This window comes from Salmo salar, chromosome 22 (genome assembly GCF_965601325.2).
Source record: "Salmo salar chromosome 22, fSalSal1, whole genome shotgun sequence".
Taxonomy (NCBI): Eukaryota; Metazoa; Chordata; class Actinopteri; order Salmoniformes; family Salmonidae; genus Salmo; species Salmo salar.
In genome coordinates, this window is record NC_138312.1 from 28,396,414 (window position 1) to 28,411,728 (window position 15,315).

The following is a 15,315-nucleotide window of genomic DNA, read 5'->3' on the forward strand; positions in this document are numbered from 1 at the left end:
TTTGGTATGTCTTCGTAATGGAAATTGAATAATATGTTCCTCACAAATAAAGCATTAAAATGAATCTAACCAGACTGCTATTATCCATTCCTAAATCAAACTGGAGCAGCAGCTGCAGCTAGCGATAGCTTGTGGTAATGCAAATAGTGCTTACTGTGTCTGGTTACTGCATGGTGACGGTTTCAGCAGAAAGAGACAGCCATCTCTGTCTTCAGGGGGGCTGCGTTATTCCTCACACAAATCTGTGGTGTGTGTGTGCTAGCTTGCGAGCATGTGCATGCACATGTATGTGTGTGTGAGAGAGAGAAAGGGAGAATGTGTGTAAGTCTGTAACATTAAACAACATCCAATTAGCTAGTGCTTAGCATGATGGAGTGACAATAATTAATTGAGAAAATTTGTAAATACTGTACCTTGGATGACTCTGTCAAGTCAATCAAATGTACAGGTATATGTATGACCTTTGACCTATGCAGGGATGTTTTGTGTCAAACAGCCATCTCTCACCATCTCTGACAGCATCCAGGAGAAGCTCTCAGAACAGACCTGGGGAACTTCCAGACCGTTCACCTCAGGCAGACAGACTTGGTCATAGCAAAAAGGGAAAATAACCTGTTTTCAACTTGTTCACACTTTCTAACAAACAAGCCATTGAATGGCCATCGTCTTGGACCTGTTCATAAGGCTCTTATCTTGTTTTCACAGGGCTGTTGCAATGCACAATAAACACTTATTTTCCCCCCAATTAACACGGTGAATAATACGCAGGTCCGGTAAGGCCTTTTTGTTTGAAATAGGGTTTGTGAAAATGAGGAAATGTGCAGGAATTTTTCATTGTGTGACTCTTTGGCTGTAACACACAGGATCTGATCTACAGTGGCAGGGTGTTGAGGCCAAACCTGTACCAGAGGCGATGGAAAGTCATCCCAGGGTTTTGGGAAAATAGGCTGCAGGAATCATATTAACACAGGCTACTTGATTCAGCTACTTATGATGCTTTATCGAATCTTGATGATCAATTAATCAAGGTCTTGATATTTTATTGAATCTCATGTATTAGTGCTTTGCTGGGATGAAGGGCAGCACAGACACAGTAGCTCTTCTGGACCAGAGTTAGTGGACCAGAGTTGGTGACCACTGATGTGGTTTACTGTGTTCAAACAAGGTTTGTTGATTCACTTGTGAATAGATTCTACTACTTATCTCTTCATAACTACCATGTGGTTTCATTACAAAAAATGGATTTCCTACATTTTCTCTTGACATCTGCAGGTATATATAGCTTTATAGCGTCCCATGATGTTACAGAATGAGACATATCTCTTCAGATGATTTACTTCCTGTTTTATCTCATGAAACTGACAGCTGTTTAGCACACATACTGTATACACACACGCATACACACTGGCAGTGGTTCCAAATGAAGTGCCTAAATGTGTCGAACAAAAGATCTGCAGGGGAGCGAAAGGAGAAGCAGAGTAATGAAATTATAACAATACGGAGAGAGGGAAAGAGAAAGAGAGTAGGGTGCGGGTGCCACAATGGCAGGGAACAATCGTGCCGCGTCAATGGAAAAAGAGAGGTGGGGGAGGGCTATCTGGACAATAAAGCCGGTGACAGGAGCACAATGGCTGCAGTGTTTTCAATTAGACATTATCTCATAGACAGAGTGGCAGGTTTCATTGTGTGAGGGGCTATTTCAGGGCTGCCTTTGTATGGGGCAGTGCCGTACTCACCTCCCCTCAACCCCACCATCCCCCTCATCCCTGCCGAGAGACTGTACCCCTCCTGCCCCCCTATCGCTGGCGTAACACACACCCTCACAGCTCCCACAAGTCGTGGGGAGGGGGCCCTCGACTTTTATATACAGTGCCTCCGTAATTATTGGGTCAGTGAAGTATTTTTTTCTTCTTTTGTCTCTATACTCTGGAGGTGTGGATTTGAAATCAAACAATGACTATGATGTTAAAGTGCAGACTGTCAGCTTTAATTTGAGGGTATTTTGATCCATATCGGGTGAGCCATTTAGAAATGACAGCACTTTTTGTACGTAGTCCCCCCATTTTAGGGGACCAAAAGTATTGGGACTAATTCACTTGTATGTATTTTTTTTAAAATGTTTTAATGAAAAATAAAGAAAATGTTTTAACCCATCCCCCCCTCTTTGGAGGACAAATATATATATATATATTTTTTTACAGCTTTTCTGCTACATTTGGTTTCCATGAGCCATATATTTTTCAATTGACCTGTGATGCTTTACCAATTTTTTTTTACCTTTCTAATCATATAGTATCCACATATTGTGAGCTACAAGTATTATTACATTATTTATTGACCGACTATGTTTTTCCAAATCGCCCAGCAATTCTATTTTGTTAGGTTAATTGTAAGTGCGTGGTGTGATTTTTTTTTAACCATTCCTGAACGTGTGACTAGAAACAAGCTACTTAGGGTAATACTAGAATAAATTATCTATTGATTTTGTTTCTTCGCAGCACAATCTACAGAGCTGAGATTGTTGTATGCCCCACATATATAGCATTCTGTTGGTGGAAAGAATTTTATATAATAATTTAAATTGAAAAACTCGTGTTGAATCAAGTGTTTTTTGAACCAGTTCATAAACCATGTGGCATGGAATCGGTTCATAGAAAATCTCTTCCCATTTATTTTACAACCTGTATGGCGCATCTGTCAACATTGTTGTCCTCAGATGAAACTGGTAGATTTTTCTATTTATGCCAATTCCTTTCAGCCAATTTGTATCTTTAAAATATGGCAGGCAAACAAGTTCCCTACCTTCTCCCTTTTCCACTTGCCTCCATTTTTGTGGTAATGCTGCAATCAATTGCTTGTAAATTTGGATTGAGCAGATATTCCCATATATTTTTGACAGCTGCATATGTGACAACTCTGTTTCTATTCATAATATCATTAATAAATATAATAAAATAAATCCATTAAGAATGTTTTTTTATTAATCAGTATATTTGAGTTTAACCATAACATTTGTTGTAATATTTGTTCTATCTTTTCTGTAGGATAAAACTGAAATTATATGTGTATTAATGTAGTAAAAAGTTAAGTATTTGGTCCCATATTCATAGCATGCAATGACGACATCAAGTTAGTGATTTTTTGGGATGCATTTGCTGTTTGTTTTGGTTGTGTTTCAGATTATTTTGTGCCCAATTGAAATGAATGGTAAATAATGTATTGTGTCATTTTGAAGGCTTCAGGTTTTATTCATAACACTTTGACTTTTTCCAAATTTTGTTGTGTTAAAAAGTGGGATTTAAATGGATTGAATTGTCATTTTTTGTCACTGATCTACACAAAATACTCTGTAATGTCAAAGTGAGAAAAAAAATCTAACATTTGTAAAATATTAATGAAAAATAAAACACTAATATACTATATCTTAATTAGATCAAATTTCATCAAATCAAATTTTATTTGTCACATGCGCCGAATACAACCTTACCGTGAAATGCTTACTTACAACCCTTAACCAACGATGCAGTTCAAGAAATAGAGTTAAGAAAATATTTACTAAATAAACTAGTCAAAAATAAAATAACAAGTAACAAAATGTATATATTTTTTTCTTCAATTTAACCTTTATTTAACAATAACAAAGTTATACACAGAGGGTACCGGTACGAGTCAATGTGCGGGGGTACAAGTTAGTCAAGGTAATTTGTACATGTAGGTAGGGGTAAAGTGACTATGCATAGATAATAAACAGCGAGTAGCAGCAGTGTAAAAACAAAGGGGAGTGTCAATGTAAATAGTCCGGGTGCCCATTTTGATTAATTGTTTGGCAGTCTTATGGCTTGGGGGTAGAAGCAGTTAAGGAGCCTCTTAGACCTAGACTTGGTGCTCTGGCACCGCTTGCCGTGCGGTAGCAGAGAGAACAGTCTATGACTAGTCTTTGACAATTTTTAGGGCCTTCCTCTGATACTGCCTAGTATATAGGTCCTGGATGTCAGGAAGGTTGGCCCCAGTGATGAACTGGGCCGTAGCTGTAGCGCCTTACGGTCGGATGCCGAGCAGTTGCCATAACAGGCGGTGATGCAACCGGTCAGGATGCTCTCGATGGTGCAGCTGTAGAACTTTATAAGGATCTGGGGACCCGTGACAAATCTTTTCAGTCTCCTGAGGGGGAAAAGGTGTTGTCGTGCCCTCTTCACAACTGTCTTGGTGTGTTTGGACCATGATAGTTTGTTGGTGATATGGACACCAAGGAACTTGAAAATCTCGACCCGCTCCACTACGGCCCCATCGATGTGAATGAGGACATGTTCGGCCATCCTTTTCCTGTAGTCCACGATCAGCTCCTTTGCCTTGTTGACGGAGAGGTTGTTGTCCTGGCACCACACTGCCAGGTCTCTGATCTCCTCCCTATAGGCTGTCTCATTGTTGTCGGTGATCAGGCCACTGTTGTGTCGTCGGCAAACTTAATGATGTAGTCGTTCTTGGCCATACAGTCATGGGTGAACAAGGAGTACATGAAGGGACTAAGCACGCACCACTGAGGACCCCTATGTTGAGGATAGCGTGGCAGATGTGTTGTTGCCTACCATTACCATGTGGGGGCGGCCTGTCAGGAAGTCCAGGATCCAGTTGCAGAGGGAGGTGTTTAAACCCAGGGTCCTTAGTTTAGTGATGAGCTTTGTGGGCACTATGGCGTTGAACGCTGAGCTGTTATCAATGAACAGGATTCTCACAAACAGTACCAGTCAAAGGTTTGGACACAACTACTCATTCCAGGGTTTTTCTTTATTTTGACTATTTTCTACATTGTAGAATAATAGTGAAGACATCAAAACTGTGAAATAATACTTATGCGAGTACAGCTGTGAGTGTTTCTGGGTAAGTCTCTAAGAGCTTTCCACACCTGGATTGTGCAACATTTGCCCACATTCTTTTCAGATAAAATGGTTGTTTAGCAATGATCAACAACCAATTTGCTTTCCCACATTTTCTGCAGTATTAAAAATAAATAAATATTTATTGTCATGTACACCGGATATGTGCAGTGAAATGTGTTGTTTTACACAGTCAGCCAGAGTAGTATTGCACCCCTAGACCAAATTAGGGTTAAGTGCCTTGCTCAAGGGCACCAATAGATTTTTCAACTTGGATCTTCAAACCAGAAACTTTTCAGTTACCACCTAATGCTCTAACCGCTAGGCTACCTGCAGCTCCTTTTGTGCCTTGTTGTAAACAGGATGCATGTTTTGGAAGATTTTCTTCACAGGCATCCTTTTCACTCTGTCAATTATGTTAGTACTGTGGAGTAACTACACTGTTGTTGATCCATCCTCAGCTTTCTCCTATCACAACCATTAAACTCAAACTGTTTTAAAGTCACTGTTGGCCTCATGGCGAAATCTCTGATCGGTTTCCTTCCTCTCCGGAACTGAGTTAGGAAGGACACCTGTATCTTTGTAGTAACTGGGTGTATTGATACACCATCCAAAATGTAATTAATAACTTCACCATGCTGAAAGAGACATTCGATGTCTTTTTTCTTCTTCTTTCTACCCGTCTACCAATAGGTGCCCTTCTTTGTTATGCATTGGAAAACATCCCTGGTCTTTGTGGTTGAATCTGTGTTTGAAATGCACTGCTCGACTGAGGGACCTTACATATAACTTTATGTGTGGGGTACAGAGATAAGGTAGTCATTCAAAAATCATGTTAAACACTATTATTGCACACAGAGTGAGTCCATGCAACTTATGTGACTTGTTAAGCACATTTTTACTCATGACGTTATTTAGGCTGGCCATAACATAGGGGTTGAATACTTGTTGACTCAATACAGTTCAGCTTTAATTTGTAATTAATTTGATGATGGTGTCTGACGGAGTTGACATAATCCAGTTAGTTGCTTCTTATGATGAAAAAAATAAATAATTAGGAGGTTGCTCCTTTACATGGTGTGATAGCTAATACTTTGGTCTATCAAAATATTTAAAAAAACATTTAATATCAAGACACATATTTGTGGAAATTGTTGAGATTGTCCCATTTTTCAAAAATCACTGAGCTCTAAAACAACAACATTCTCTTCTCATATAGCATGAGATTAGCTATAATACTGCACATTCTTCTCTCTGCCCCATGGAAGGAGAAAAAACCCTAAGGAGGCCTTGCTCGGACCTTGCGTGGGAGCTCCACGAAACTGCCCTACTCCACTGCCCTGGGTGTGTGTGTAACAGCAGGTTGGTAGCACCTTAATTGGGGAGGACGGGCTCGTGTTAATGGCTGGAGCGAAACAAGTGGAATGGTATTAACTGCCATTACATTCACTGTTTTCCAGCCATTATTATGAGCCGTCCTCCCCTCAGCAGCCTCCACTGGAGTGAGTGTGTGCCCGTGGAGAGGGAACAGATCTTTATGTGGCTTGCTGTTTGCCTTATGTTAGGGCAGAGCACGGGAGAGCGTGGGTGGCTACTGGGGCTAGACTTTAGACAGAGAGATAGATAGATGGATAGTGAGAGAGAAATAGAGAGATAGATAGTGAGAGAGACAGAGAGAAGTTAGCTAGACATTGATCTCACTGTCTTCACCAGTGTTCTTCAAAACAGGTCTTCAAGAGCTGCATGGTGTGCAGGCTTTTGCTCCAGCCCACCACTACCACACCTGATTCCACCAGTTGAACAGCCATATGAGGCTTGACAAGCACAAAGGCACTGGTTTGAGGCCTTCTGTTGGCTATCACCCAAATTGTTGTCACAAAAAGATTGGCTGTCAGTTTATTTTAAATTGCGTGCATGAACTAGTATAACGATCAGCTCAATCGGGTCACTGTGGTCTGTTTCAATAGGGTAATGTTTGTGAGAGGGAGTGTTACTGCGGCAGTGTGTTTTTCCGATGGCAGATGTGTTGTTTTGCTCGAATCTGCGGAAGCGGTGTCGGAACAGGGGGTGTTGCGGTCCCTTCGCTTCTGAGAAATAATGTGAGCATTTGTTATCGTATAAGCATGTATCACACACACACACAGGAGTGATGTGTTTGCTGTTTTCGATAACATTCTCAGCCTACTTCTCCCATGCGGTCGGTGTATGTATCCGACCTCTTCTGTTTCCCACCTCGCCTTTTGCATGTTGGTGAAGACACCTTGGTTTGTTTAAGTGCACACATAGGCAAATCTGCCTTATCGCTTTGGCTGCCATCAAATATACAGTAGTGTCAGCTAAGCAGAATAACCCCAACCCCATGAGTAGCTTTCCCCCCCAGCTTTATCTGACTGTTATCTCTCTTCACTAGGGCTTTCTTTAAGCATTAGCATTGCTAACAAGATGGTTGAGCTTGATGTTCTGGCTGACAGTGTGATACAGGACAAGCAAACATTATGAGTATGATTCTTCTTTATCCCCAAAACTGGTGGCCCACCAAACTCTTTTTTCCTATGACCCTTTTCCTATGACCCATTCATTAACAACCAATGTTACCAGTCATCTTCCAGTCTCTTAATACCCAGAAGTGTGCCCCGACATCGGAACCCCCTGCTGACCAATGTCATGGTTTTAGTGGACTGGTGCTTAACTTAAGGTCTTCAGTACATTGTGTTGTTGTGAACACTGGTTGGGATCGTGGGTCTGCAGTGTTAGATATGGACTGGGTTCCAACAGCACCACAGGGAGAGACAGACAGTGTGTTGATATTCATTTGAAAACTGTGCTTCAGTCCAACCAACCAGTGGTGCTGAGAGTGCTGTTTGATTAGGCAGGCAGGCAGGCTGACAGATCAGATGCAGGAGAGAACAGAGAGGCCCACAGTAAGATAGACATCTAATGGGTGAGGGCAGAGAGGAGGCAGCCGTGTGGTCTGATACAGATCTTTGCCATCAGGGGATGGCAGGGGGCTGCCAACCCCACAAAAGTGAGGCAAAGAGACAACCTGGCACACAGGAAGAGAGTGTGGTAATCTCATTCAACTTGGATTGTGTCTGTTACAACATATATCGCATGGAGGCTAGGCGCTGATGCAAACACACATAACGGACTTAAAAAGTTTGGTTTGTGGGGATAGGTCCCACTGAAACCAATATAAAGCTTGTCTCTTTGCTTTGCTTATGGGGCAATTCTGGTCCTGGAGGGCCACAGACTTGTGTTCAAGCCCAGCTCAACTCACACATACCAGATTAAACTCATCATTATCCAGATTGAAGACCATGGTAAGTCGATTACTTGAAGCAGGTGTGCTAGTGCTGAGTTGGAAAAAAGTGTACACACACACTGTGAATCCTCCAGGACTGGAGTTGCCCACCCCTGGAGTAGTGTTTCACATTCTCTCTCTATTGATATGAAAGCTCAGCCCATTTTGGTTGGCTTCAGCAGGCAGGGTAGACAAAGATGCATGGCCTGAAAAGCAGAGGGGAGAATAAGGGTGCCAGATCCTAAGACAGGCAAACAGTCTCACTGCAGCTCACTGACACCAGAGTGACGCACAAATAAACAGAGAGAGAGAGTGTACAGAGAGGAGGAAAGATGAACTGGCGAGAGAGAGAAAAAAGAAAAGAGATGGGAGAGATTGAGAGGTAGAAAAGAAAATAAGAGAGAGAGAGGGGAGAGAGAGCGCAAAGGCGAAGGGGAGTAAAAAGGAGAAGTAGAGAAAGGGTTCTGCAATAGTGGTGTTGGGCCATCACCATGGTGACAGGCACAAAGGACTGTGGTTGGCCATTGATGGCTAATTGTATTCTTCACAGCTCTTTTGTTAATTGTTGTCTGCCCAGCTCCCACTTCCTGCTGGGCCACAGCACAAAGGCAGGAACAGGGGGGATTAGAAATGGCACATCAGTTCGCTCCCAGCTATAGCTAGCTATAGTCTCTCTCCCTCTCTCCAAGCCCTCGCCTCACTCTCCCTGTCAGAGCCCTCACCTCTTTCTCTCTCTCTCTCTCTCTCTCTCTCTCTCTCTCTCTCTCTCTCTCTCTCTCTCTCTCTCTCCCTCCCTATCAGGGACCTCGCTTCTCTTTTTCTCTCTCTCTGGAAAGAGGGCTGAATGTAAACACAGACCAGGGCTACCCAGACTGGCTGATTATAACATACTGACAGACTGATCGATTCACTGACTACTGACTGACTGACTGTGTGAATGACTGAGCGATTAACCGACATTTCGGTTATTTTTTAAACAACTAATTAACCTACTTTGGTTCAATTATTTGAATTCCATTAAATGTTTTCTTCTTCTGTGAGCTCAATCATATACAGTCTGAACTGTGCAATGTAGTAGGGAGTTGTAGTTTCCAACAGGCCAATATTCTACTTAAGTTTAGTGCAAAAACGTGGTAATTAACTACAATCAGTATTGTAAAGTCCCTCACTAGCTTTAAGCACCAACTGTCAGAGCAGCTCAGATCATTGCACCTGTACATAGCCCATCTATAATTTAGCCCAAACAACTACCTTTTCCCCTACTGTATTTATTTATTTATTTATTTTGCTCCTTTGCACCCCATTATTTCTATTTCTACTTTGCACTTTCTTCCACTACAAATCTACCATTCCAGTGTTTTACTTGCTATATTGTATTTACTTTGCCACCATGGCCTTTTTTTGCCTTTACCTCCCTTATCTCACCTCATTTGCTCACATTGTATATAGACTTATTTTCTACTGTATTATTGACTGTATGTTTGTTTTACTCCATGTGTAACTCTGTGTTGTTGTATGTGTCGAACTGCTTTGCTTTATCTTGGCCAGGTTGCAATTGTAAATGAGAACTTGTTCTCAACTTGCCTACCTGGTTAAATAAAGGTGAAATAAATAAATAAAAAGTAAAACTACTTTAAAGTACTACTTAAGTAGTTTATTTTTTGTATCTGTACTTTACTATTTATATTTTTTTACAACTTTTACTTTTACTTCACTACATTCATAAAGAAAATAATGTACTTTTTACACAATACAATTATTTATACTTTTACTTTTGATATTTGGATATTTTAGCAATTACATTTACGTTTGATACTTAAGTATATTTAAAACCAAATACTTTTAGACTTTTACTCAATTAGTATTTTACTTGGTGATTTTCACATTTACTGGAGTCATTTTCTATTAATAAGGTATCTTTGATTTTACTCAAATTTGACTATTGGGTACGTTTTCCACGACTGACTACAATTACCATAATCCATTGCGCATATACTTGTCCGTCTGTTCATTTTACGCCTGTTACTGAAGAGAGAAGAATGCTCGATCGTGAGGCGATATAGAGAGCAGCTGTAGATTAACGAGGTATCTCTACCTGAAAATACATGATCTAAGTGATTGATAGTTGGTATTCAGCAGTCCTATTTACATTGAAGAACTACAAAATAGTGTTTTTGTCAGACAGCACAGGCAGCAGCTCTATAGAGATGAGATGACTCGGAATGAAATAAAGTCATCAAATAAAACAAAAGTAATATAACAACAACAACAACTGAAATATTTTATTATATGTTTATAAATGATGGTTTATAAGTGGTGAGCAGCAATGGGCTGTCACTACCATCATGGGACTAATTGTTTTATTCTGTGTTGTTATAACATTCAACCCACATAACGCACAATGCATTTAATGTTGAAAATCGAAAATCGTGATTCTTTTTAAAATAATCGAATCGAAACCGAACTGACCTCAAAAAGCACCAATCGCTCAGCACTACTGCATAGCTTCCATCCTTGTAACAGATAAAGCACTATGTGATACAACTATTGAAAACATAGGCTGTTTCTAGCTACATACAGACAGTACTCAATGTCTTACTGGTAAGTCTAAAGTGCCACTTCAGGCAACCCGGTCTCAGAGCATTTAGTATTATTCTGTACGTAAATCTGAGACACTCCATTTAGTATGTTATGTTATGTTTGGTATGGTTACATAAGACAGATGGTTAATTAAGGCATCAACAAAAGTAGGGTGGATGATTAACCTCTCTTGTGCAGGTGGGACGCTAGCGGGACACACTATTCAACAGCCGAGTGAAAAATCAGAGTGCCAAATTCAAAACAACAAAATGTCATAATTCAAAGTTCTCAAACATACGACTATTTTACACCATTTTAAAGGTACACTTCTCCTTAATGTAACCACATTGTCTGATTTCAAAAAGGCTTTACGGCGAAAGCATAAAGTTAGATTATGTTAGGACAGGTACAACACAAGAAAAACCACACAGCCATTTTCCAAGCAGGAGAGGGGTCACAAATACCAGAAATTCAGCTAAAATTAAGCACTAACCTTTGACGATCTTCATCAGATGACACTCCTAGGACTCAATGTTAGACAATACATGTATGTTTTGTTCGATAAAGTTCATATTTATAACCAAAAACAGCATTTTACATTGGCCCGTGATGTTCAGAAAATATTTTGCCTCCAATACTGCCGGTGAATCAGCACAACAATTTACAAAAATACTCATCATAAACGTTGATCAAATATTGAACTGTTATTCAAAGAATTTTAGATAACCATCTCCTTTATGCAACCGCTGTGACAGATTTCAAAAAAGCTTCACGGGGAAAGCACACTTTGCAATAATCTGAGTACGGCGCTCAGAAACATACACTAGGCAATACAGATACCCGCCATTTTGGAGTCATCTAAAATCATAAATAGCATTATAAATATTCACTTACCTTTGATGATCTTCATCAGAAGGCACTTCCAGGCATCCCAGGTCCACAATAAATGTTGTTTTGTTTGATAAAGTCCATAATTTATGTCCAAATACCTCCTTGTTGTTTGCACGTTCAGTAAGCTACTCCAAATGTAGGAAGCTCAACCAAAATTTCACGACGAAAAGTTTAAAAAAAAGTTATATTTACGTTCGTTGAAACATGTCAAACGTTGTATAGCATCAATCTTTAGGGCTTTTTTAACATAAAACTTCAATAATATTCCAACCGGACGATTCCAATGTCTTGAAAAACGTTTTGGAACACAGCTACCTCTCACGTGAATGCACGCCAATGAACTCATGTCCTTTCCTGAGTCACCAACTTCCCGGCCTTCTTGTTCGCTCTCTGTTCACTGCAAAAGCCTGAAACTAGGTTCTAAAGACTGTTGACATCTAGTGGAAGCCTTAGGAAGTGCAAAATGAACCCTAAGTCACTGTGTGTTGGATAGGCAATGACTTGAAAAGACTACAAGCACCAGATTTCCCAATTCCTGGTTAGATTTTTCTCAGGTTTTTGCCTGCCATATGAGTTCTGTTATACTCACAGACATCATTCAAACAGTTTTAGAAACTTCAGAGTGTTTTCTATCCAAATCTACTAATAATATGCATATTCTAGTTCCTGGGCCCAAGTAGTAGGCCGTTTAATTTGGGTACGTTTTTCATCCGGCCGTGAAAATACTGCCCCCTACCCTAGAGAAGTTAAGCATATAACGTGAACATCTAGCAACCCTTAGGTTGCGAGTTCGAATCTCATCACGGACAACTTTGACATTTTTGCTCATTAGCAACTTTTCAACTACTTACTACTTTTGAGCTACTTTGGAAATACTTAGCATGTTAGCTAACCCTTCCCCTAGCTGTAACCGTAACCATTTTAGCTATCCCTTCACCTAACTCTAACCTTAACCCTTTTAGCTAGCCCTTTTAGCTATCCCTTCACCTAACTCTAACCTTAACCCTTTTAGCTAACCCTTTTAGCTAACCCTTCCCCTAACCTTAACCCTTTTACATAACTCCTAACTTTAACCCTAACCTTAACCCTGACTCCTAGCCACCTAGCTAGAATTTGGAACATATTGTACGTTTATGCAAATTCGTAACATATAAGATGTTTTTAGCAACTTCGTAACGTATTGTACATTTAGAAAATTCGTAACATATAACACGAATTGTAATTTGTAACATATCATATGAAATTGCTGATGGACATCCACAAATGAATACATACCATACGAAACATACTAAATGATGTGACAGATTTACGTAAAGAATAATACGAAATGCATTGAGACCAGGTTGCTTTAGGGTGATGTAGACCTACTTACACTTTGACCCAGTGTAGTCCATCGTCACGAAGAAGGTAAAGGTAATACAATTTAAAGGAACACTTTACTCAACGTTTGGAATACTTACTCCAATAAGGGATGCTGTTTCCCATGAATGTTCAACTCCTATGTTGAGCAGTGTTAGGCACTTTTGAACACGAATGTATGGTCTACCCTTGTTGTGTGTGTGTGTGTCTGTTTGTGCTATATTGGAGGGTAGGGGAAGGGATACCTTATTGATAGTTTGGTTATTGTTTCAATTGAGAATCGAGTGCATAAAAGGCCTTTCTTTCCAGTCTAAAGATCACATTGATTTGATACCCGGGCCCTTTCTCATTATCCCTTCTCTTCCAAGCCCATTGTGGCGACAGATAAAGAAGTCCTTTCCCTTTAAGGGGGAGGTGAGTGGAAGGGAGAGTGAATGTTGGAAACAAAACACCAGAAAGTCATGGGGAGAAAGCGGGGTGAGGTTGTGTGAGTGTTGGGAGAACTACCGTGAAGTTGATAGCAACGATACGTCCTTCTGTAACCCTGTCCTCGTCTTTCCTGTAGACTGAAGAAAAACCGACACAACGCGTCTTCTCGTGCTTTGCATTCGTTGAGCAATCAGCGGTGAGCGCTCGGGAAAAACAGAGAAACAGACGTTTGGAAAGCCCGCGAGCTTCAGGAGTGGTGAGTGAAAAGAACAGAGCGGGGCACTTTACCCAGGATTAGTGTGATGAGTCCACACACACTGTACTAGGCTACTTGTTAACGACAGGACATATAACTCACTGTCCATACAATTACATACACTTCGGGTACTTTTGGATCTTTTCCCAATGCGTTTCCAACCAAACATCATGCGCGCATCCTGGATCGCTAGTGTTTCGAATACAAGGGAATATTTGCGCTCTATTTCATAAATGTTCGAACATGAGTAGCCCTGCTAATAAAATGACATGTGTATCAAGTTACACAGACAGGTCCGTTTCGCCTTGTCTTGAGTTGGAGTCTGCGTGTACCGTTAGGTGACAGTCTTTTTTAAATAGGCAGAACAGTCACAGCATCGTATCTGCAAGGCTACAGCGCACGCAATAACTAGTGACGATGCCAGTTCTGTTAGCAGATGAGAATGAAACTATCAACTACTTTCCCGAGAATAGCTGCGAATGTTAAAACACAGAATATGTTTATATTATATCTATGTTTTATCAAGAGTCGTGGCCTAATTATCCTTTAAAGTACTTTCCTGAGGGGTGTTAGGTGTTTGGATGAGTAGATTCGGGAAATATCTTTATTTTGGTGGTGTTAGATGATTGGTTGTAGTAGGTACGGAAAGAGAACATTCTTCATAATTCAGTGAAGTCTTCCCTTGGTAGAATCTATGTGCAATCTGCATTTCTAGATCACTATGGACATAGCCCTGGGTGAAAATGACATAAATGACATAACATGTACATTGAGCTGGAGGTGGCATCCTTAGTGGTGGTCAGTCTTGATGGCTGGAATAGGTTGATTGACAGTACTAGACTGCAGATATGTCTTCATGGACAATGAATGTGCAAGGTATAAGCAAGTCACTCTGTGAGGGTGAGTCCTGGGTCTGGGTAGTGTTTGTGTATGTGTTTAATTGTGTTGAGCAAGCAAGGTCTGGGTACTGTGTGTATATGTGTATGATGGGACCGAGAAGTCTGAAGTTCGGTAATTTCAGATGATTTAAAGCTTTCATTGCCAGCCTTTGTGTGTGTGTGTGTGTGTGTGTGTGTGTGTGTGTGTGTGTGTGTGGCTTTACAGTGACTGGCTGCACACAAAGCTGCCCGTCAGTGGGGAGTCCTTGACCTTTCTCTCTGTCCATCTCCTTTCTCTATTCCTCATTCACTTTTCTCTTGCTTTCTTATTATCTTTCTTTGCGGTCCTCATTCCCACTCTGTTTTGTCTCATTCACTCTCTTTTCTCTCTTTGTGTGTTTGTCAGTTTTATCGAGTAGACTGCGGACAGTGAAATCTTCTAGAAGTTATCAGAGGTGTCAAAGGGAGAGAGTGAGTGTGTGTGTGTCTCATGCAGGGTCTTATTTGCGCTTGCCCAATGGCTAGCCCCATTGGCTGTGTTGAGTTCCAGTTGTCTTTCAGAGCAGAGGGTCTGGTAGAGAAGAGAACACTGACGTACAGTCTGTCAGTAGCAGAGAGGGTCTGGTAGAGAAGAGAACACTGACGTACAGTCTGTCAGTGGCAGAGAGGGTCTGGTAGAGAAGAGAACACTGATGTACAGTCTGTCAGTAGCAGAGAGGGTCTGGTAGAGAAGAGAACACTGACGTA

At 40.8% G+C, this 15,315-nt stretch overlaps 1 protein-coding gene across 3 annotated transcripts in view; it reads left to right on the forward strand.

Moving 5' to 3' along the window:
* Window positions 1-13,422: 13,422 nt before the first annotated feature.
* LOC106583120 (transcription factor SOX-13) overlaps window positions 13,423-15,315 on the forward strand; it is a 72,974-nt gene continuing 71,081 nt past the window's right edge. For 2 of the 3 annotated variants that reach the window (XM_014166952.3, XM_045705601.2), the window contains exon 1: window positions 13,423-13,690. The gene's annotated coding sequence lies outside the window, so the exon portion shown is untranslated. The remainder of the gene's footprint in view (window positions 13,691-15,315) is intronic. The other variant, XM_045705600.2, reaches the window with a different exon arrangement.